Source organism: Arachis ipaensis, chromosome B7, assembly GCF_059453495.1.
Source record: "Arachis ipaensis isolate K30076 ecotype BB chromosome B7, ASM5945349v1, whole genome shotgun sequence".
Classification (NCBI taxonomy): Eukaryota; Viridiplantae; Streptophyta; class Magnoliopsida; order Fabales; family Fabaceae; genus Arachis; species Arachis ipaensis.
In genome coordinates this window covers 67,134,928-67,156,911 of record NC_142442.1, presented here as the reverse complement: position 1 = coordinate 67,156,911, position 21,984 = coordinate 67,134,928, and the positions used below count along the sequence as shown (strand labels likewise).

The 21,984-nt window shown below is 36.7% G+C and overlaps 1 non-coding gene across 1 annotated transcript; it reads right to left on the bottom strand.

The window, feature by feature from the left end:
• Window positions 1-21,073: 21,073 nt before the first annotated feature.
• On the bottom strand, window positions 21,074-21,181 carry LOC148552880 (small nucleolar RNA R71). Its single transcript, XR_015892767.1, has one exon. It is a non-coding gene; the product is annotated as a small nucleolar RNA R71 (small nucleolar RNA).
• Between the last annotated feature and the right edge of the window lie 803 nt (window positions 21,182-21,984).

Genomic DNA, 21,984 nt, shown 5'->3' with positions numbered 1-21,984 from the left:
GTCACAAGGAGATTCACCATAGCCATTGGATTGGTATGCATCATAGAACGACTCTTCTTCATAGTGCTTTGGTGGAGGTTGTTTCCAAGAGGATTGATCATATGCCTATGGCTCCTCCCACCTTTGGTTATCCCATCCTTGATACACATTCTCATTATAGTCCTCATTTCCTACAACATAGTTAGAACCAAACTCATAGCCAAAGTGAGAATTCATGGTAGCAAGAGAAAAGGAAAATAAACTCAAATAAGAAACAAAGAAAACCAAATCCTAAAACTAGCAAGAGCTAACAAAAGCAAACATATTCACACTATTCATATATATACAATATCCAATAACACAACACCATTGCAATTCCCCGGCAACGGCGCCATTTTGATGATTGGATTTTTGATGGCATAGAATTCACAAATGAAGTCTCGTTGCAAGTATAGTTTCTAAACCAATCAATAATCCTTTCATACAAAAATTTATTTGTCACAAGTACAAACCCCTAAAAGCTATAAACTGAAGTATTTAAACCTCGGGTCGTTCTCCCTAGGAATTGCAATAAAGTGTTATTGTTATTGGTTATAAGGTATGTTTTGGGGTTTTTGGGATAAGTGACATGAAATGTAAATGGCAATGAAAAATAAACTAACAACTAAAAAGGTCTTGGCAAAGGTTGGTGGTCAAGGATCTCTATCCTTATCACTAATCACAACATGAGAATTGGCAAGGATCAATCCCACTAAGTCATCCTCTAACTAGTAGTAAAGGAAAGTCAAGTGAGCTATATCAATCCAAGTCCATAAGTCCTAGTTCTCCACCAAATCAATTAGTGAGATCTAGCGTTAATGGCTCCCAATCGTCAATCACTTGGACATTAGTAACTCAAGAGTTCCTAAGTTACCTTCCCAAGCCAAGAGCATAAAATTCTACTCTAAAATCCAACCAAGCATTTTATCAAACACTTGGAAGGCATAAAAGGAAAGCATAATAAAATTATAAAGAAAGTAAATCTACACTACTCAATTACAAGGAATTAAACAACAATAAAGCAAATCAACAATAAAGGAACATGAAAACATAGATTGCATTAAAGAGAAATAAAAGAACAAAAGTGCATCAACATAAAAGTAAAGGATTGCAATAATTAAATGCTAAACTAGAGAGAAGAGATATAGAAGAAGAAGAATTACAAAAGAAAAAGTAAATCTAAGCATGAATTAAACCTAGATCTAAGAATTCCTAATCTACCTACTCCTAATTCTAGAGAGAAGAGAGAGCTTCTCTCTCTAGAAACTAACTCTAACTACTCCTAAAACTTCAACTATGACTAATGATCAAAAGTGTGTTAATTCCTCTTCAATCCTTGGCTTAAATAGCATCAGAAATGAGTTGGATTGGGCCCACAAGGCTTCTAAAATCGCTGGCCACGAGTTGCATTAAGTGAACCATGTGCACCCATCGGTGCGGACGCGTACCGTGCGCATGTGCGTCTTTATGCGCGATGCAACTATAGCAAATCTTATATCATTTCGAAGCCTCGGATGTTAGCTTTCCAACGCAACTGAAACCACATCAGTCGGACCTTTGTAGCTCAAGTTATGGTCATTTAAGTGCGAAGAGGTTGGCTTGACAGCTTTTGCGATTCCTTCATTTCTTCATGAGTTCTCCATTTTTACATGCTTTTTCTTCATTCCCTTGATCCAATCTTTGCCTCCTAAATCTGAAATCACTTAACAAATATATCAAGGCATCTAATGGAATCAAAGGTAAATCAAGATTAAACAATTAAGGGCCTAAAAAGCATGTTTTCACACTTAAGCACAAATTAGGAGACAATCATGAAACCATGCTATTCATTGAATAAATGTGGGTAAAAGGTCATAAAATTCCCTAAATTAAGCACAAGATAAACCCTACAAATGGGATTTATCAGCATCCAAACACCCCAGAGGAGTGCATGAGCATTGACATCATTGACGCCCTGGTGGAAGAAGTTAATGCAGTTGAGAAACTCAAAGAAGATCTGGATGACATCTTTTATGATGCCAAGCCTGACTTGGAGGCACCAGAAGAAATAATGGAGACTTTGAAAGCTCCTAAACAGGAGGCTGAGTGTAACGGCCCAACTTCCAGCATGTCATGATCATACTAGAAGCTGAACGTTACCAACTTGTTTTTCCAACTTAAGTAATATTTATTAAATATAAGCCTGTTCGTTGTTAACACATCGTGAGTTTTCGAGCAATTTAATTTTTTTTAAAACAATAGTAGTTTAGAGTCGCATAGACATAATATATAAGAAAACATAAGCATACACAATCATAGAATAGTAGAAGGAAATACATAAAACATCACATTATAATAAACATCATGATACAAGAGTAGCTCAATTAAACAAGTACAGGACTAAGATACAACATCTCTCAGTTAGTGGCTCATATAATATATACATATATGTACATAAGACGTCACGGGGCCTGGGCTATCCAAAAGCCCCTAAGCTGGCACCTAGGCTAGCCTAACTCTATGACATGCCTATTCCCTCTGAGCATGCTAATAAAAGTGAGGGAGATACTCTAAGGTACTGGAGTTAGAGTGGACGCCTCAAAGGTCTCCTCGTCTCTAATCCAAAAGCCCCTCACAGAAAACCATTGGGCAGGTGATGATGCCTGCTCGCTGGTGCCTCATCTGGCTCATTACTTCCAGAAGAGATATCATCGATCTCAGGGTCACGTACTATATAATTACGTACACAAGGTGCCGCACAACAGATGTAATACTCCTAGCTGCACACTGGGTCGTCATGGATGTACGGATGATTAATCTCGTAGGGCAGGACTCCCGTGTCCATCTGAAGAGGTGTAAGGGGTAAGAATTGGGGAGTTCTTAGTAAGGTCGGGGTTTACAGTTAAGTCCATTTATAATGTCCGTTTGCAAGTTTCTAAATCCTTTGAAAATCGATGGTTTAACAATCAAATATTCAAAACCTTTTTAAAAGAAATCAGTTAATTAACCAGGAATCCAAACTCCTTTTCCAGATATAAGAAACTTAAAAGTATCCTAATGGTATGAATGACCAACTTGTCCCAAGCATAGGTTCAATTAAGTCTATGCTGTAAGAGTTTGATTTTTCATACTTTACTAGGCTATAAACATAAAAGAAGTTACCTACGCGGTATAAATGATCATCCTGTTCCAAGCATAGGTTCATTAAGTCTATGCTGAACCAGTCAGATACTTTATACAGAACTAAACCTCAAACAAACTAGCCACGGCCTCAGACCCAAACAACTCAATCAACATCCAATCACCACAATCCAAATAATCAGTTACAAACACAAGTAATGAGGTTCAAACACAATCAAGAGCAGTTACGTCAAGTATAGCAGTTAGCAATTAAACAGAGTTGTACACATAGGCAAACCAATTAAAATATGCACAAACAAGTATGATACATGTCTTGTCCTACTGCAGGTAATGAGCTCATTTGTCGGTTTCGACCTGCACCCGACGCAATCCGACCCTCCAAGTCAGATAGGGCCTTCCCAGAACTTAATCCCAGATTAAGTACCGTATACCCTCTACCAAGTACTCTCGACTTGCAGGGCTGGTATTTGCTCAAATCTCAATATACCGCAGGTATGCGAGTTAGGCCTCTACCAAGCATTCAGCTTGCAGGGCTGGTACTCTCTTTACCGCAGCCTGTCTGGGAAGCAATAGCACAATACGGGCGTCCCCGCACAATATTCACAAGCATCCTGAAGGCTCATAAGTCACATATAACCATTCTTTCCATCACTCATCAATCATCTTTATCATCTTTCCACAATCATAATTCAAGCATCACAACATCACAGTGATCTCATTTCACAGTTCTCTGTTTACTCTATAGAGTCAAGCACACTGTCATACAACTTTTAACTCCTTTTTCATTACCATACATACCTCAATACTTTCTCCTGAACTTTTTCTTAGGTGTTTAATAAAGAGAATTAAAGAATTCTGGACTCAAAACTACCTTGCTGAGGCTTTTAGGAAAAACTGTCTTTTTATCAATATTTTATTATTATTAATAAAATAATATTAACAATAAAATAATATTTTAATATTTTAATATTAAAATAATAATATTTTATTCAACTTTCAAATATTACATTTTGATCCCTGAACTTTTTGGAAATTACATTTTGACCCCTTAGGTTTTAATATTTGCACTTTGGCCCCTCAACTTTCTATTAATTAACTTTCAACCCTCAACTTTTTAATAATTGAATTTTGACCCCAAAATCACCAAATAAACGTTTTCACATCCTTCCAAATACCAAAAACATTTTTTGCAAAAGTTCATCAGATTTCCACTTGATTTTCAGCTAGTTTTTCAATCTTTTCGGTAATCGATTTTTACCTGATTTTTACCAAACCAAAGAGCAACATTTCAGCCATCAAATACACATAAAAAAACACATCAAATCTCTTGAATTTCATGGCTAGAAAGCCACGTTTTCCAGCAGCAACAACAGCAACATCAGAGCCATCAAAAACTTGATTTTCAAGCATTAAACAACAAGATTTCATGATCAAACCACCACACAAACACTAAAATTAAGTCTCAAGCAACAAGATCTGATTTAACACTTCAAGAACACAACCAATAATTGATTAATTTACCAAACCTTACCTCATTTGCAGCTGCCAAGAATTGAACCAAAAACAAGCTTCCAAAAGCACTTTTATGCCTATTTTAACATAAAAAACAACTTTAGAACCATATGAACCATGAAGGGCTGAAGCTTCATGATGGTGAAAAGAAGGTTTTTCTCACCTCAAGACAGCTATAAATCATGTTTTGTTAGAGCCTATGGTGATTGAACAAGAGATCCTAAGAGAAAACATGAAGAAAACATCATCAGCTTGAGTTTCCACCATGGCTGAAACTTCAAGGAGGAGGAGCAGCCATCATGCCTTGATTTAATCCATGAAAATTGATATAGAAATGAAGAAGAAGAAGAGGTGAACATTTTGGTTGGATTAGATTTTTGATAGGGGTTTTAGTTTGAGAAAGAACGGAGAAAGAAGCTTGAAGCTTTCATGGAAGTTCTCTTGGTTTCTCTCATGGAATTTTCGCATTTTGGCTTGTCTTGGAAGAAAAGGTGATGGTAATGATGAGTCTTGGGACCCATGGGTTTAGGATAAGCATTATCCTAAAGTTTGGTGTAAAAATATCTCAAGAAAGGATAATTACTAAAGCTAGATGTATTAGAATACAAGTGTTTCTTACTTTTCCCTTAAGAAACCTTTTCTTGGAGAGCAAGAAAGAAAACATGTGGTGGCTAACTCTGGGAGAGCCACGTGTCACAGGGTGCTGACTCATCAGAGTTTAATAATAAAATATCATTTTGAAGATAATTACTAAAACTAGATACATCATATTACACTACTAAAGGATACTAGTAACATGATAATCATGATAATAAAAGATATATGATGAAGCATTAGCATTGCTAAGTTCATCTAAGAATGCCGGTATTATCTATTACCGGTAGATTTCTAGCTCAGTTATTATATTATTAAACATAGATCAACATTAACCACAACAGAGGAAATAATAACATAATATTCCGAATAAAATAATAATATATAAATATTATATTAATATAATTTTTCTCTCAAAATTCGAGACCGGCTCGTCACAATAAGACTAACCATGGAAATCAAAATTTTGAAATTCGGACCCGAAGTGGTTCAAAAACGCAACTTTTCGCGATGTGCCTGCTTAGATTAGGAGAGGTGTCTGGTGCAGTCAAGCTGTTGACTCAGCAGCTTGATGACATAGCACCTGTGCAGTGGAGGTGCTTATATGCACTAAAATTCCTAAAAATTTCATAAAATTTCCGTTTGATCCTGAAAAAATGTCGTTTCTTTTTGGCTAAAGGCTAGGTTGTTACATTCTACCCTCCTAAAAGAAAATTTTGTCCTCAAAATTTCAATTACCTCTAAAGAGAAATGGATAGTCTTTCCTCATCTTGTCTTATAGTTCCCATTTGTACTCTTCAATACTAGTTTGTTCCCACACCACCTTAACCAATGGTACCGTCTTCCCTTTCAGCTGTTTGTCACTTTGTTCCACAATTCTGGCTGGTAAAGTTTGATATGTTAAGTCGGCTCGTAGCTGTGCTGTCTTTGGTTGTAAAATGTAGCTTTTGTAGGGATTATATTTCTTGTGTTGTGTAACAAGAAAAACATCGTGAAGGTTTGACAAATAAGAAGGGAGGGCTATTTGGTATGCTACTGGATCGACTCTTTTAAGAACTTGAAAAATACCTAACTATCGTGGACTCAATTTCTTAGTTCTAAGAGTTCTACGTATGCCAATTGTAGGTGTCACTATTAAGAAAATATGGTCACCGTCATTAAACCCTAAGGGCCTATGCCTAATATTTGCATAGCTCTTCTGTCGACTTTGAGCAGTTTGAATCTTCTCTCAAATGCACTTAATCCGTTCAATAGTCTCTTGTACTAATTTTGGCCCAAAATCCTACCTTCCTCCTTGTCATATCAGTATAACGTTGACTGACACTTTCTCCCATATAGGGTTTCATACGGTGCTATTTCGATACTTTGTTGATAACCATTGTTATAAGCAAACTCAACCAATGGAAAATATTTGTCCCAGTTACCTTGTTGATGTTTCACACAAGATCTCAACATATCTTCCAAAGTACGAATCGTCGTTCTATCTTCTCATCAGTCTGTAGGTGATATGTTGTACTAAAATGCAGCTTTGTCTCTCTTATTCCTAGTTTTAAACTTTCAAAGGCCGAGATCATTTCTTCTTCCTTCATCATCATCCAGGATATGCCCAGATTCTTCCAACTTAAATCAGCTGTGTCTACTTTTGCCTTTCCAGGATGATAACTTAACTTAAAGTCATAATCTTTCAAGAATTTATCCATCGCCTCTGTCTTATATTAAGGTCTTTCTGATCAAAGATATACTTCAGACTCTTATGATCAGAGAAAACTTTCAATTGAGCTCCATGCAAATACTGTCTCCAGATCTTGAGTGCAAAAACCACTGCCACTAATTCTAGATCATGTGTCAGATAATTCCTTTCATGAGGTCTCAGCTGTCTCAAAGCATATGCCACTATATTCCTATGCTGCATGAATACGCATCCAAATCTCTTAAAAGAAGTATTATACTACACTTCAGAAGGTTCCTGTGGGACTGGTAACATCAAAACTGATGCCGTCGTCAACTTTTTCTTTAAAGTTTCAAAACTTTCTTTACACTCTTTTATCCATTCAAATGGAACTTCCTTCCTAATGAGGTAAGTCAACGGTAAAGCTATCTGTGAAAAACCTTCAATAAACCACAAATTATATCCTGCTAACCCCAAGAAACTACGAACTTTTTTAACCGTTGTAGGTTGTTTCCATTGTATCATTGCATCAATCTTTGAAGGATCTACCATTATACCGTCTTGTGTGATCACATGTCCCACGAATGCCACTTTTGCTGAACAAAACTCATACTTTAACAGTTTCATATACAACTTCCATGCTCTTAGTATCTAGTTTGAAAGGCAGTCTTAACCATATCCGAGTCCTTCACTCAAATTTGATGGTAACTCGACCGCAAAGAAATCTTAGAGAATACTGTCGCACCTCTCAGCTGGTCCATTAGATCATCTATCCTCCGTAGTGAATACTTATTCTTGAAGGTAATCTTGTTTAGTTGCAGATAATCTACACACAATCTCGTCCCACTATCTTTCTTCTTTACCAGTAACATTGGAGCTCCCCACGGTGATACACTCAGACGAATAAACTTCATTCTCAATAACTCATCTAATTGTTTCTTCCACTCTGACAGTTCCAATGACGATATCCGATACAATGCTATAAAAATTGGTCCGGTTCTAAGCACCAAGTCAATACTGAATTCTATCTCTCTCTGGGGTGGAAGTTCAGGTATATCATCAGGGAAAATATCAGAAAACTCCTTTACCACTCAGATTTGCTCCAAAACTTGTTCACAACTCTTTGAGCTAGTAGATAATAGAACATAACCCTCTAACCCACTACTACCAAAGGTAACTCATAGGGAATTCGAATAGAACATACAAGACTCAACTCACTCAATATGCATGCCAAATGTTGGGAATATAGCAGTTCGTTTAAAACAATCAAGGAAAACATGATGCTTAGATATCCAATCTAAACCTAAGATAATATCTAAACCACATAAAGGAAAGCCGACCAAGTCATGTATGAAAGTCCTAACCTCAATAACAAAAGGTACATGTTGCCACACTCGTCTAGTTAAGGCATTCTGAAATATAGGTGTATGAACAATCATATCATAATTTAACACAGTAGAATCTAATCCCAACTCATGCGCAACAGTCGCAGAAATAAAAGAATGCGATGCACCAGAGTCATACAATACAGTTAAAAGTCGAGATTTGAGATAACACTAACCTTGGATTAGGGAGTCTGATTTCATAGCATCGTCAGCAGTCATAGCAAACACACATCCTTGCTGTCGCGGCCTATCTACCCCTTGTACTGGCTTCTTCGGACAGTCCTTTGCCATGTGTCTAGGCTGACCACAAGAGAAACAGATAATACCTGTAGACTGACAAGGTCTAGCTTCTTGCTCCTTTCCACACTACCTACATACTGGTCGCACCTGTGCCTGCTGAGATCTCTTACCCATATCCTATCTCATTCTTCCTCCATTACCACTATTACGCTTTCCCAAACGATTAACTGCTCGAGTAGTAGCAGTCACCGTTTCTCGCATAGCTTCAGCCACAACGTGAATCGCCGAAAAAAGGTTATCATCGTTTCGTACGGAATGTTAGTAGTAGTCTCTCCTCGAGTGCTACGTCTCTGTGAACTCATCCTAATCTTGTTTACACCAAACAATCGATACCACGGTGATCAGTCTCAATACCTCAAGTTGGGCATGAACATTCTCAGAATGAAGGCACAAAGACAATCATGCAACACATATCACATGGATATCCTATAAGCATGAGACACACAACAGAGCATGCGATAAAGCATGATTCAGTCCATTCTCTAGGCTCTAACAAGGAGGACCGCTTTGATACCAAATTGTAACGGCCCAACTTCCAGCATGTCATGATCATACTAGAAGCTGAACGTTACCAACTTGTTTTCCCAACTTAAGTAATATTTAATAAATATAAGCCTGTTCGTTGTTAACACATCGCGAGTTTTCGAGCAATTAAATTTTTTTTAAACAATAGTAGTTTAGAGTCGCATAGATATAATATATAAGAAAACATAAGCATGCACAATCATAGAATAGTAGAAGGAAATAATAAAACATCACATTATAATACACATCATGATACAAGAGTAGCTTAATTAAACAAGTACAGGACTAAGATACAACATCTCTCAGTTAGTGGCTCATATAATATATACATATATGTACATAAGACGTCCCGGGGCCTGGGCTGTCCAAAAGCCCCTAAGCTAGTACCTAGGCTAGCCTAACTCTATGACATGCCTATTCCCTCTGAGCATGCTAGTAAAAGTGAGGGAGATACTCTAAGGTACCGGAGTTAGAGTGGACGCCTCAAAGGTCTCCTCATCTCTAATCCAAAAGCCCCTCACAGAAAACCATTGGGCAGGTGATGATGCCTTCTCACTGGTGCCTCATCTGACTCATTACTTGCAAAAGAGATATCCTCGATCTCAGGGTCACGTACTATATAATTACGTACACAAGATGCCGCACAATAGATGTAATACTCGCAGCTGCGCACTAGGTCGTCGTGGATGTACGGATGATTAATCTCGTAGGGCAGGACTCCCGTGTTCATCTGAAGAGGTGTAAGGGGTAAGAACTGGGGAGTTCTTAGTAAGGTCGGGGTTTACAGTTAAGTCCATTTATAATGTCCGTTTGCAAGTTTCTAAATCCTTTGAAAATCGATGGTTTAACAATCAAATATTCAAAACCTTTTTAAAAGAAATCAGTTAATTAACCAAGAATCCAAACTCCTTTTCCAGATATAAGAAACTTAAAAGTTTCCTAATGGAATGAATGACCAACTTGTCCCAAGCATAGGTTCAATTAAGTCTATGCTGTAAGAGTTTGATTTTTCATACTTTACTAGACTATAAACATAAAAGAAGTTACCTACGCGGTATAAATAATCATCCTGTTCCAAGCATAGGTTCATTAAGTCTATGCTGAACCAGTCAGATACTTTATACAGAACTAAACCTCAAACATACCAGCCACGACCTCAGGCCCAAACAACTCAATCAACATCCAATCACCACAATCCAAATAATCAGTTACAAATACAAGTAATGAGGTTCAAACACAATCAAGAGTAGTTATGTCAAGTATAGCAGTTAGCAATTAAACAGAGTGGTACACATAGGCAAACCAATTAAAATATGCACAAACAAGTATGATGCATGTCTGGTCCTACTGCAGGTAATGAGCTCATTTGTCGGTTTCGACCCGCACCCGACGCAATCCGACCCTCCAAGTCATATAGGCCATTCCCAGAACTTAATCCCAGATTAAGTATCGCATACCCTCTACCAAGTACTCTCGACTTGCAGGGATGGTATTTGCTCAAATCTCAATATACCGCAGGTATGCGAGTCAGGCCTCTACCAAGCATTTAGCTTGCAGTGCTGGTACTCTCTTTACCGCAGCCTGTCTGGGAAGCAATAGCACAATACGAGCGTCCCCGCACAATATTCTCAAGCATCACCCGAAGGATCATAAGTCACATATAACCATTCTTTCCATCACTCATCAATCATCTTTATCATCTTTCCACAATCATAATTCAAGCATCACAACATCACAGTGATCTCATTTCACAGTTCTCTGTTTACTCTGTAGAGTCAAGCACACTGTAATATAACTTTTAATTCCTTTTTTATTACCATACATACCTCGATACTTTCTCCTGAACTTTTCCTTAGGTGTTTAATAAAGAGAATTAAAGAATTCTAGACTCAAAACTGCCTTCCTGAGGCTTTTAGGAAAAACTGTCTTTTTATCAATATTTTATTATTATTATTAAAATAATATAAACAATAAAATAATATTTTAATATTTTAATATTAAAATAATAATATTATATTACTAAACATAGATCAACATTAACCACAACAGAAGAAATAAAAATATAATATTCCGAATAAAATAATAACATATGAATATTATATTAATATAATTTTTCTCTCAAAATTTGAGACCGGCTCGTCACAATAAGACTAACCACAGATATCATAATTTTGAAATTCGGACCCGAAGTTATTCAAAAATGCAACTTTTCGCGACGTGCCTGCTTAGATTAGGAGAGGTGTCTGGTGCAGTCAAGCTGCTGACTCAGTAGCTTGATGACATAGCACCTGTGCAGTGGAGGTGCTTATATGCACTAAAATTCCTAAAAATTCCATAAAATTTTTGTTTGATCTCGAAAAATCGTCGTTTCTTTTTGGCTAAAGGCTAGGCCGTTACACTGAGCCTCCCAAACTCGAGCTCAAGCCATTATCATCATTCTTAAAGTATGCATTTCTAGAAGATGGGGATATTTACCCTGTGATTATAAGCTCTGCTTTAGAGCCACAGGAAGAAGAAGCACTAATCCGAGTGTTGAAGACACACAAGATAGCTCTTGAATGGACCATAAGTGACCTTAAAGGCATTAGTCCAACCCGATGCATGTACAAAATTCGGCTTGAAGATGACGCCAAACCAGTGGTGCAACTACAAAGGCGCCTGAATCCAGCCATGAAGGAAATGGTGCAAAAATAAGCACAAAGCTGTGGTAGGCTGGGATTATTTATCCTATTTCAGGCAGTCCCTGGGTGATCTCTGTCCAAGTCGTACCCAAGAAAGGAGGAATGACAGTGGTTCATAATGAAAAGAATGAACTGATTCCCACAAGAATAGTTACAGGGTGGCGTATGTGTATTGACGATAGGAGACTCAACAACGCCACAAGAAATGATCATTTTCCTTTACCATTCATAGATAAGATGCTGGAAAGACTAGTAGGGCATGCATTCTACTGATTCTTGGATGGTTATTCAGGTTACAATCAAATTGCAGTAGACCCTCAGGATCAAGAAAATACAGCATTCACATGCCCATATAGAGTGTTTGCTTACAGAAGAATGCCATTTGGCTTATGCAATGCACCTGCAACCTTTTAGACGTGTATGCTATCCATTTTCTCTGATATGGTTGAGAAATTCCTTGAAGTATTCATGGATGACTTCTCTGTCTTTAGAGATTCATTTAACTTCTGCCTTAACCATCTGGCCTTAGTTTTGAAACGATGCCAAGAAACAAACCTAGTTTTAAACTGGAAAAAATGCCACTTCATGGTAATTGAAGGAATTGTTCGTGGACATCGGATTTCAAACAAAGGGATAGAGTTGGATCAAGCTAAGGTGGAAGTAATTGAACGATTACTACCACCCACTAATGTTAAGGCAATCAGAAGTTTTCTGGGACATGCAGGATTTTATAGGAGGTTCATAAAGGATTTTTCAAAAATTGCAAAGCTCTTGTGCAACTTGTTAGTCATTGACACTCTATTTGTTTTTGACAAAGAGTGTCTGCATGCCTTTGAAATTCTGAAAGCCAAGCTTATTACTGCACCCGTCATTTCTGCCCCCAACTGGGACCTACCATTCAATTTAATGTGTGATGCCAATGACCATGCCATTGGCACAGTTCTGGGGCAGAGACATGACAAGCTCCTTGATAACGTGAGAATTCTTATATATTTTGGAATCAATAAAAATAAGCATCAATTCGTTGGTAGCATAGTCCAAACCAACAATGAATTCTCACGATCAAATATTAATTCTAATTAAAGTAACCGAGATCAAGAGTAATTCAACCTCGGGTCGTTCTTCCTAGGAGTTGCAAATGAAGTGTCATATCATTGGCTATGAGAGGAAATGGGGGTTTGGATGATTGCAAGAGAGCAAGTAATGTAAATAGCAAGAAATTAAATGAGCATGCAAGGAATTAAAGGAAAGTAAGTAAAGGCAATAAAAATGGAAATTAAGTACTAAAAAGAACTCTTGGTGAGAATTGGGGAATTAAGGATTCCTATCCTAGTTATGGACCACAAACATGGCAATTGTGTGGAATTAATCCCAATTAGACAATCCTACTTGAGAATTAGTCAAAAGGGCATAATTGATTCCAATCTCTAAGTCCTAAGTCAACACTAGTGGGTCACTTAGAGTCAAACCAATTAACAATCTTCACACAATGCGAAATGGACATCCACAACTCAATTCCACCCAAACACCCAATTTCTCAACCAAGAGTGTGAAAACTAAACATGAAAGAAATAAAGTCAAAGCAAATAAAAGTCAAAGAAATTTAACTTCAAATGCAAGAAATCTCTTGGCAAGTAATTGAGAACTAAGATTACCTATCCTATCCATTGACCACAAACACATGATGATTATGAAGAGTTAATCCTACTTAGTCAACCTTACATCGAAGATAAGTCAAATAGGCGTAGTTGATTTCAATCCATAAGTCCTAAGTCAACACTAATGGGTCACTTAGAGTCAATGGAAACCAAATCAACTAACTACTCTAATATATCAACCAAGAATGGACATCAATGATTCAAGGAGCATCAAAGTCATCAATTCCAAGCCAAGAATGAAGAAAAACTAAGCAAAAACTAAGCCAAGCATTTTATCAAACACTTGGTGTGCATGAAAATAAAATAATATTAAATTGTAATAAAAATAAATCTATAACTACCAATTGCATGAAAATGAAAATAACAACTAAAGAAAGCAATAAATGAACATGAAAACATAAATTGCATTCAATGTAAATTAAAGTAACAAAGTGTGCATAAACATAAAAGTGACAAAAGAAATGAAATAACAAATAGAAAGGAAGAACAAAGATGCAATAACAATAAATGACAAGGAAAAGTAAATGAAAACAAGAATTAAAAGTAGAAATTACAAGAAATTAAACTAAGAAACCCTAGTTCTAGAGAGAATAGGAAGCTTCCCTCTCTAGAAAACAACCTACATAATGCTAAACTAACCCTAATTTCTCCCTCCCTTTCACATGGAGTGAGGCCTTGTTTAATATAGGAAGAATCAGCTTCAGAAAGTCCAAAAATTGGGCTCTGGAGGCCCAAAAATTGCCCCTAGCGATTTCCATTAAGTGAGTCACGTGCTGGGACGTGTGCGTACGCACACATGCTGATTTTCTTCTTGTGCCCGCGCACAGGATGTTGTGTGCACGCACACTCCAATGTGTGCTTCTCCTTTGTTTTCTTCATGTTTTCTCCCTCTTGCATGCTCTTCTTCCACTCTTATCAAGCCATTCCAACCTATTATACCTGAAATTACTCATCAAAACCATCAAGGCATCGAACGAGATAAAAGTGGGATAAAAGTGATTAAATTAAGCACAAAATAGCATGTGTTCACAATTAGGCTCAATTAAGGGAGAGAACACAAAAGTATGCTATTTAGATGAATAAATGTGGGTTTATGTGATGAAATCCACTCAAATCAAACCAAAATATATCGTCAAATATGGATTTAGCAAGTCTTCCACACTTAAACAATAGTATGTCCTCATGCTAATCACAATCAAAGCAGAAGGATAAGGAGGGCAAGCAATTTATTTAATGTAACTACTTATATGCATGCAACTATACTAAATGCTATCTATCTATATCTACACTATGGTTCCTATTGAGTTTGGCAAAAACAAACAAAAGAATTTCAATCAATCCAAAACAAGTCTTAGGCCAAAGCAAGGAAATGATGTAATGTGATCAATGTCCAAAGATTTGATTTAAAATTTTCAAAAACTAACAAGCAACTTGCAAGAAGATACAATATGAGAGATGGAAACATAGAATTGAGCGATCAAACCCCTCAGCGGATGTGTATACACTCTAATCGCTTAGCGTTTAGGGCTTAATCACTCAATCCTCCTTTAATCATGTTTCTCAAAGATTTGCAAGTCATCTAACAATCAACTAATACTTGATGTATGAATGCAAATATCATGAAGACTTTTGAGGAGTGTAATGGGGCTAGGGTAAGGGTAGGATTAATATTGTTAAGTGGGTTAATAGATTGGATCTTTGATTAGCTCAAGTATCCCACCTAATCCTATATCATCCTATATGCATAACAAAACAACCTAACTACCCATTTATCCTCTTTCTCACATTCACTCATGCATCCTCTTTTCAATTAACACACATATGCATCCTTTATTTAAATTATTATTTTCTTTTCTTTTTCTTTTTCTCTTTTTGTTTTTTCAAAAGGTATATACACCAAAATTTTTCTTTTATCAACAAAAAGAGGTGCATATGTTCAATAGCTCTAAAAAGCAAAAGGCAAGAGCAAGGATCCAAGGCTTTGAGCATCAATGGTTAGGAAGGTTTAAAGAAACAAAAACTTGGCCTAAAAAGTTCAAATGAGTTGCCTCCCCTAACTAAATGCTTGTGGTGTGAAGGTGTCAAGTGAAAAGCTTGAGACTGAGCAATTAAAGTCGTGATGATCCCAAAAGCAAAAGAGTGTGCCTAAGAACTATGGACACTACTGTCTGGGACTTTAAGCAAAGCTAAAGTTGAATCCAAGGGTTCCCCCAGATAAGTATCTGTGGCTTTTATGTATCCGGTGGTAATACTCGAAAACAAAGCGCTTAGGGTCACGGCCAGGCTAAAAAAGAAGCTGTGTTCAAGAATCAAGAAAAGCTAAACTAAGAAAATCAATAATATCATCCGGATTCTGAGTTCCTAAAGATGTCAATCCTTCTGAGTTTTAAAGGAAAGTGAGGTGTCAAACCTATTCAGAATTCAAGAGGCTAACTGCCCCATTCAAATATTTAGATGTTAAGTTTCATTGAGAGCTCTAAGACTTAATGTATTCTTCTTTACGTTATCATATCTTGTTTTTGGTTGCTTGGGGACAAGCAACAGTTTAAGTTTGGTGTTCTGATGAGCAGATATTTTATACACTTTTTAGTACTATTTTCTTAGTGCTTTTGGTTATGTTTTGTTAAGTTTTAAGAAGTTTTAGTAGGTTTTAGTGCAAAAATCACTTTTTGGATGCTACTTTGAGTTTTTGTGTTTTTCCTATGTTTTTAGATGATTTTTGGGGGATTCCGGCAAGTTTTGGAAAAGCCTGATTCAGAGACAGAGAAAGGGCTGCAGATGCTGTCAAATTCTGATCTTTATACATTTGAACGAGCATTTCTGGAGCTATAGAGGTCCAATTGACGCGCTCTCAATGGCATTGAAAATCTTACTTCCAGGGCTTTCCAGCAATGTATAATAGTCCATACTTATCTTTGGAAATGATGGCCCAAAACGGGCATTGAACACCCATCTAACCTTTTGCCCAGCATTTCAACGCCCCAAAGGGAGCAAGCTGGTGTTTAGATGCCCAAAAATGAGCAAGCCTGGCATCTAATGCCCCAAGAGGAGTCCCAGCACGTGGAGTCACCCCAAGCTCAGCCCAAACACTCACCAAGTGGGCCTAAGAAGTGGATTTTTGCACTACGAGTCTAGTCTGTCTGAATTCTGTAATCTCTAGTTATTATATTAGTATTTAAAGGGGAAGACCAGCCATGTTAGGATCTTCTACCACCCTATTTTCGAACTACACACTATTTTCTATAAGCTATGAGCAACTAAACCTCCTAAGTTAGGGTTAGGAGCTCTGCTGATTCTCATGGATTAATAATATTACCGTTTCTATTTCAATATGTCTGATTTATTCTCTTATGCGTTCTCATTCTTCAATCTCAATGAATTGAGGGTGAACCGTGACATTCATCCTTGTTCTACATGGGTTCTATGCGAGTCCAGACCCGGATAGCATTGAACTAAAGCTAGAGAATGCATTGCGGATTCCAAGAGCATGCCTGGGCAACATTGGATACATGACATAAAATCTCGTTGACCGTGGGTTACTGAGGTCTCTATGGCGTTAAGGCTAGAGTCAGAGAAGCAGCACTTTCTGATCCGAAAGATCCGACCTTACGTGTGGCGTTTTGAGTAGGATCGCTAAGGGGTGTGGTTTGCTTAGAGCTTCATCTTTGGCTACAGTGAGAAGCTATGAGTCAACTTGATGAGAGGACATGAGTTGATCGGATATGGTGGACTACTGTGGTTAGAAGAGATTAACTTGATGAGACGACATGAGTTAGTCACTTATGGCTGCTGATGAGCGGATAATTTATACGCTTTTTGGCATTATTTTTACATAGTTTTCAGTATGATTTAGTTAGTTTTTCGTATATTTTTATTAGTTTTTAATTAAAATTCACATTTCTGGACTTTAATATGAGTTTGTGTTGTGATTTCAGGTATTTTCTGGATGAAATTGAGGGACTTGAGCAAAAATCAGATTCAGAGGTTGAAGAAGGACTGCAGATGCTATTGGATTCTGACCTCCCTGGACTCAAAGTGGATTTTATGGAGCTACAGAACTCCAAATGGCGCGCTCTCAATTGCGTTGAAAAGTAGACATCCAGGGCTTTCCAGCAATATATAATAGTCCATACTTTGCCAGGGTTTAGACGACACAAACTGGCGTTCAACTCCAGTTCCATGCTGCATTCTGGAGTTAAACGCCAGAAACAGGTTGCAAAGTGGAGTTAAACGCCAGAAACAGGTTAAAAACTGGCGTTCAACTCCAAGAGAAGCCTCTACACATGTAAAGCTTAATGCTCAGCCCAAGCACACACCAAGTGGGCCCCAGAAGTGGATTTCTGCATCATTTACTCATTTCTATAAACCCTAGTAACTACTTTAGTATAAATAGGACTTTTTACTATTGTATTTACATCTTTGGATATCTTTGGATTATCTTTTGATCCTTTGATCATGTTTAAGGGGCTGGCCATTCGACCATGCCTGGACCTTATCACTTATGTATTTTCAACGGTAGAGTTTCTACACTCCACAGATTAAGGTGTGGAGCTCTGCTGTTCCTCATGAATTAATATAAAGTACTACTGGTTTTTCTATTCAATTCAAGCTTATTCCTTCTCTAAGATATCCATTCGCACCCAAGAACATGATGAATGTGATAATTATGTGATGCTCATCATCATTCTCACCTATGAACGCGTGCCTGACAAACACTTCCGTTCTACATGCAAACAAGCTAGAATGAGTATCTCTTAGATATCTAATACAAAGGACCGAGTCCGAGATATTAGAATCTTTGTGGTATAAGTTAGAACCCATGGATGGCCATTCTTGAGATCCGCAAAGTCTAAACCTTGTCTGTGGTATTCCGAGTAGGATCTGGGAAGGGATGGCTGTGACGAGCTTCAAACTCACGAGTGCTGGGCATAGTGACAGACGCAAAAGGATAGTAAATCCTATTCCAGTATGATCGAGAACCGACAGATGATTAGCCATGCAGTGACAGTGCATTGGACCATTTTCACAGAGAGGATGGGATGTAGCCATTGACAACGGTGATGCCCTACATAAAGCTTGCCATGGAAGGGAGTAGGAATGATTGGATGAAGACAGCAGGAAAGCAGAGGTTCAGGAGGAACGAAAGCATCTCTATACGCTTATCTGAAATTCTCACCAATGAATTACATAAGTATCTCTATCCCAGTTTATATTTTATTTATGTTTTTATTATCTATTCACCATAACCATTTGAATCCGCCTGACTGAGATTTACAAGGTGACCATAGCTTGCTTCAGGCCGACAATCTCCGTGGGATCGACCCTTACTCACGTAAGGTTTATTACTTGGACTACCCAGTGAACTTGCTGGTTAGTTGTGCAAAGTTATGATAAAGAGTTGAGATTACAATTATGCGTACCAAGTTGTTGGCGCCATTGATGATCACAATTTCGTGCACCAAGTTTTTGGCGCCGTTGCCGGGGATTGTTCGAGTTTGGACAACTGACGGTTCATCTTGTTGCACAGATTAGGTAATTTTATTTTGATTTTAAGCTTTTTATTTCTTATTTTTGAAAAATAAAAAAAATAATTTCTTCTTTTTTCGTTTTTCCCAATTAATTTTCGAAAAATAAAAAAAAAATTTATAAAATCATAAAATCAAAAATATTTTTTTGTGTTTCTTGTTTGAGTCTAGAGTCAAGTTTTAAGTTTGGTGTCAATTTCATCTTTTTAATTTTCTAAAAAATTATTTTCGAAAATTTCATGCATTGCATTCTTCATGATCTTCAAGTTGTTCTTGGCAGTCTTCTTGTTTGATCTTCATATTTTCTTGTTTTGTGTCTTTTCTTATTTTTCATACGCATTCTTGAAACATTAATGTCTAAAGAATAAAAATTTTTAAGTTTGGTGTCTTGCATGTTTTCTTTTTTTGAAAATTTTTCAAAAATAAGTTCTTGGTGTTCATCTTGACATTCAAAGTGTTCTTGGTGTTCATATTGACATTCATAGTGTTTTTGCATGCATTTTTGGTTTTGATCTTAATTCTTCATGTTTTGTTTCATTCTTGCTGTTTAATGAAAAAAAAAAAAGAGAGAAAAACATCAAAAAGATATCTTTTCCTTTTTTATCTTTCTTTATTAAAATTCAAAAATAAAAAAAAATATCTTTTCCTTTTTCACTCATAAATTTTCGAAAATTTGAGTTGACTTTTTCAAAACTTTTTAAAATTTAGTTGTTTCTTATGAGTCAAATCAAATTTTCAATTTAAAAATTCTATCTTTTTTCAAATTTTTTTCAAAAATCAAATCTTTTTCAATTTTTCTTTCATATTTTTGAAAATTTCAAATTAATTTTCAAAACTTTTTCTTATTTTTATTCCATACTTTTGAATTCAATGCTAACAATTAATGTGATTGATTCAAAAATATTAAGTTTGTTACTTGCCTAATAAGAAAGGTTCAATCTTTAAATTTTAAAATCAAATCTTTTTGTTTCTTGTTAGTCAAGTAATCAACTTTAATTTTCAAAATCAAATCTTTTTAAAATTCTTTTTCAAATCTTTTTCAAATTAAATTTCAATCACATCTTTTTCAAAATTTAATTTCAAAATCCTTTCTAACTTTTTATCTTTTCAAATTTGATTTTCAAATCTTTTTCAATTAACTACTTTACTTTTTATTTGATTCTTATCTTTTTCAAAATTACCTAACTAACTCCCTCTCTAATTTTCGAAAATCCCTTCTCTCTTTCTCAAATTTCCTTTTTAATTAACTAATTGTTTTGATTTCAATTTAATTTGATTTCAATTTTAATTTTCGAATTTTAACATTAATTTTAAAATATTTTTATTTTATTTTATTTAAATTTTCGAATTCTTCTCTTCCTCACCTCCTTCTATTTATTTATTCATCTACTAACACTTCTCCTCCACCCAAAAATTTGAACCCCACCCCCCTCTCTGTGTTCGAATTTTTCATCTTCTCCTTCTTACATTCTTCTCTTCTTATACTTGCATAAGGAATCTCTATACTGTGACATAGAGGATTCCATATTTTCTTTTGTTTTCTCCTCTTTTTCATATGAGTAGAAACAAGGATAAGAACATTCTTGTTGAAACTGATCCTGAACCTGAAAGAACTCTGAAGAGGAAGCTAAGGGAAGCTAAAGCTCAACTCTTTGGAGAAAATCTGACAGAAATTTTCGAAAAGGAAGGAGACATGGCCGAAAATAATAACAATGCAAGGAAGATGTTTGGTGACTTTACTGCACCAAATTCCAATTTACATGGAAGAAGCATCTCAATCCCTGCCATTGGAGCAAAAAATTTTGAGCTTAAACCTCAATTAGTTTCTCTGATGCAACAGAACTGCAAGTTTCATGGACTTCCATCCGAAGATCCTTTTCAGTTCTTAACTGAATTCATGTAGATCTGTGATACTGTTAAGACCAATGGGGTTGATCCCGAGGTCTACAGGCTTATGCTTTTCCCGTTTGCTGTAAGAGACAGAGCTAGAGTATGGTTGGACTCTCAACCTAAAGATAGCCTGAACTCTTGGGATAAGCTGGTCACGGCTTTCTTAGCTAAGTTCTTTCCTCCTCAAAAGCTTAGAAAGCTTAGAGTGGATGTTCAAACCTTCAAACAAAAGGAAGGTGAGTCCCTCTATGAAGCTTGGGAGAGATACAAGGAACTGACCAAAAAGTGTCCTTCTGACATGCTTTCAGAATGGACCATCCTGGATATATTCTATGATGGTCTGTCTGAGCTATCAAAGATGTCACTGGACCATTCTGCAGGTGGATCTATTCACCTAAAGAAAATACCTGCAGAAGCTCAAGAACTCATTGATATGGTTGCAAATAACCAGTTAATGTACACTTCTGAAAGGAATCCAGTGAATAATGGGACGCCTATGAGGAAGGGAGTTCTTGAAATTGATACTCTGAATGCCATATTGGCTCAGAACAAAATATTGACTCAGCAAGTCAATATGATCTCTCAGAGTCTGAATGGATTGAAGGAATCATCCAACAGTACTATAGAGGCATCTTCTGAAGAAGAAGCTTATGATGCTGAGAACCCTGCAATAGCAGAGGTGAATTACATGGGTGAACCCTATGGAAACACCTATAATCCCTCATGGAGGAATCATCCAAATTTCTCATGGAAGGATCAACAAAAGCCTCAACAAGGCTTTAATAATTGTGGAAGAAACAGGTTTAGCAATAGCAAGCCTTTTCCATCATCGACTCAGCAACAGACAGAGAATTCTGAGCAGAATCCATCTAGCTTAGCAAATATAGTCTCTGATCTATCTAAGGCCACTTTAAGTTTCATGAATGAAACAAGGTCCTCCATTAGAAATTTGGAGGCACAAGTGGGCCAGCTGAGTAAAAGAGTCACTGAAACTCCTCCTAGTACTCTCCCAAGCAATACAGAAGAGAATTCAAAAAGAGAGTGCAAGGCCATTGATTTAACCATCATGGCCGAACCTACAAGGAAGGGAGAGGACGTAAATCCCAG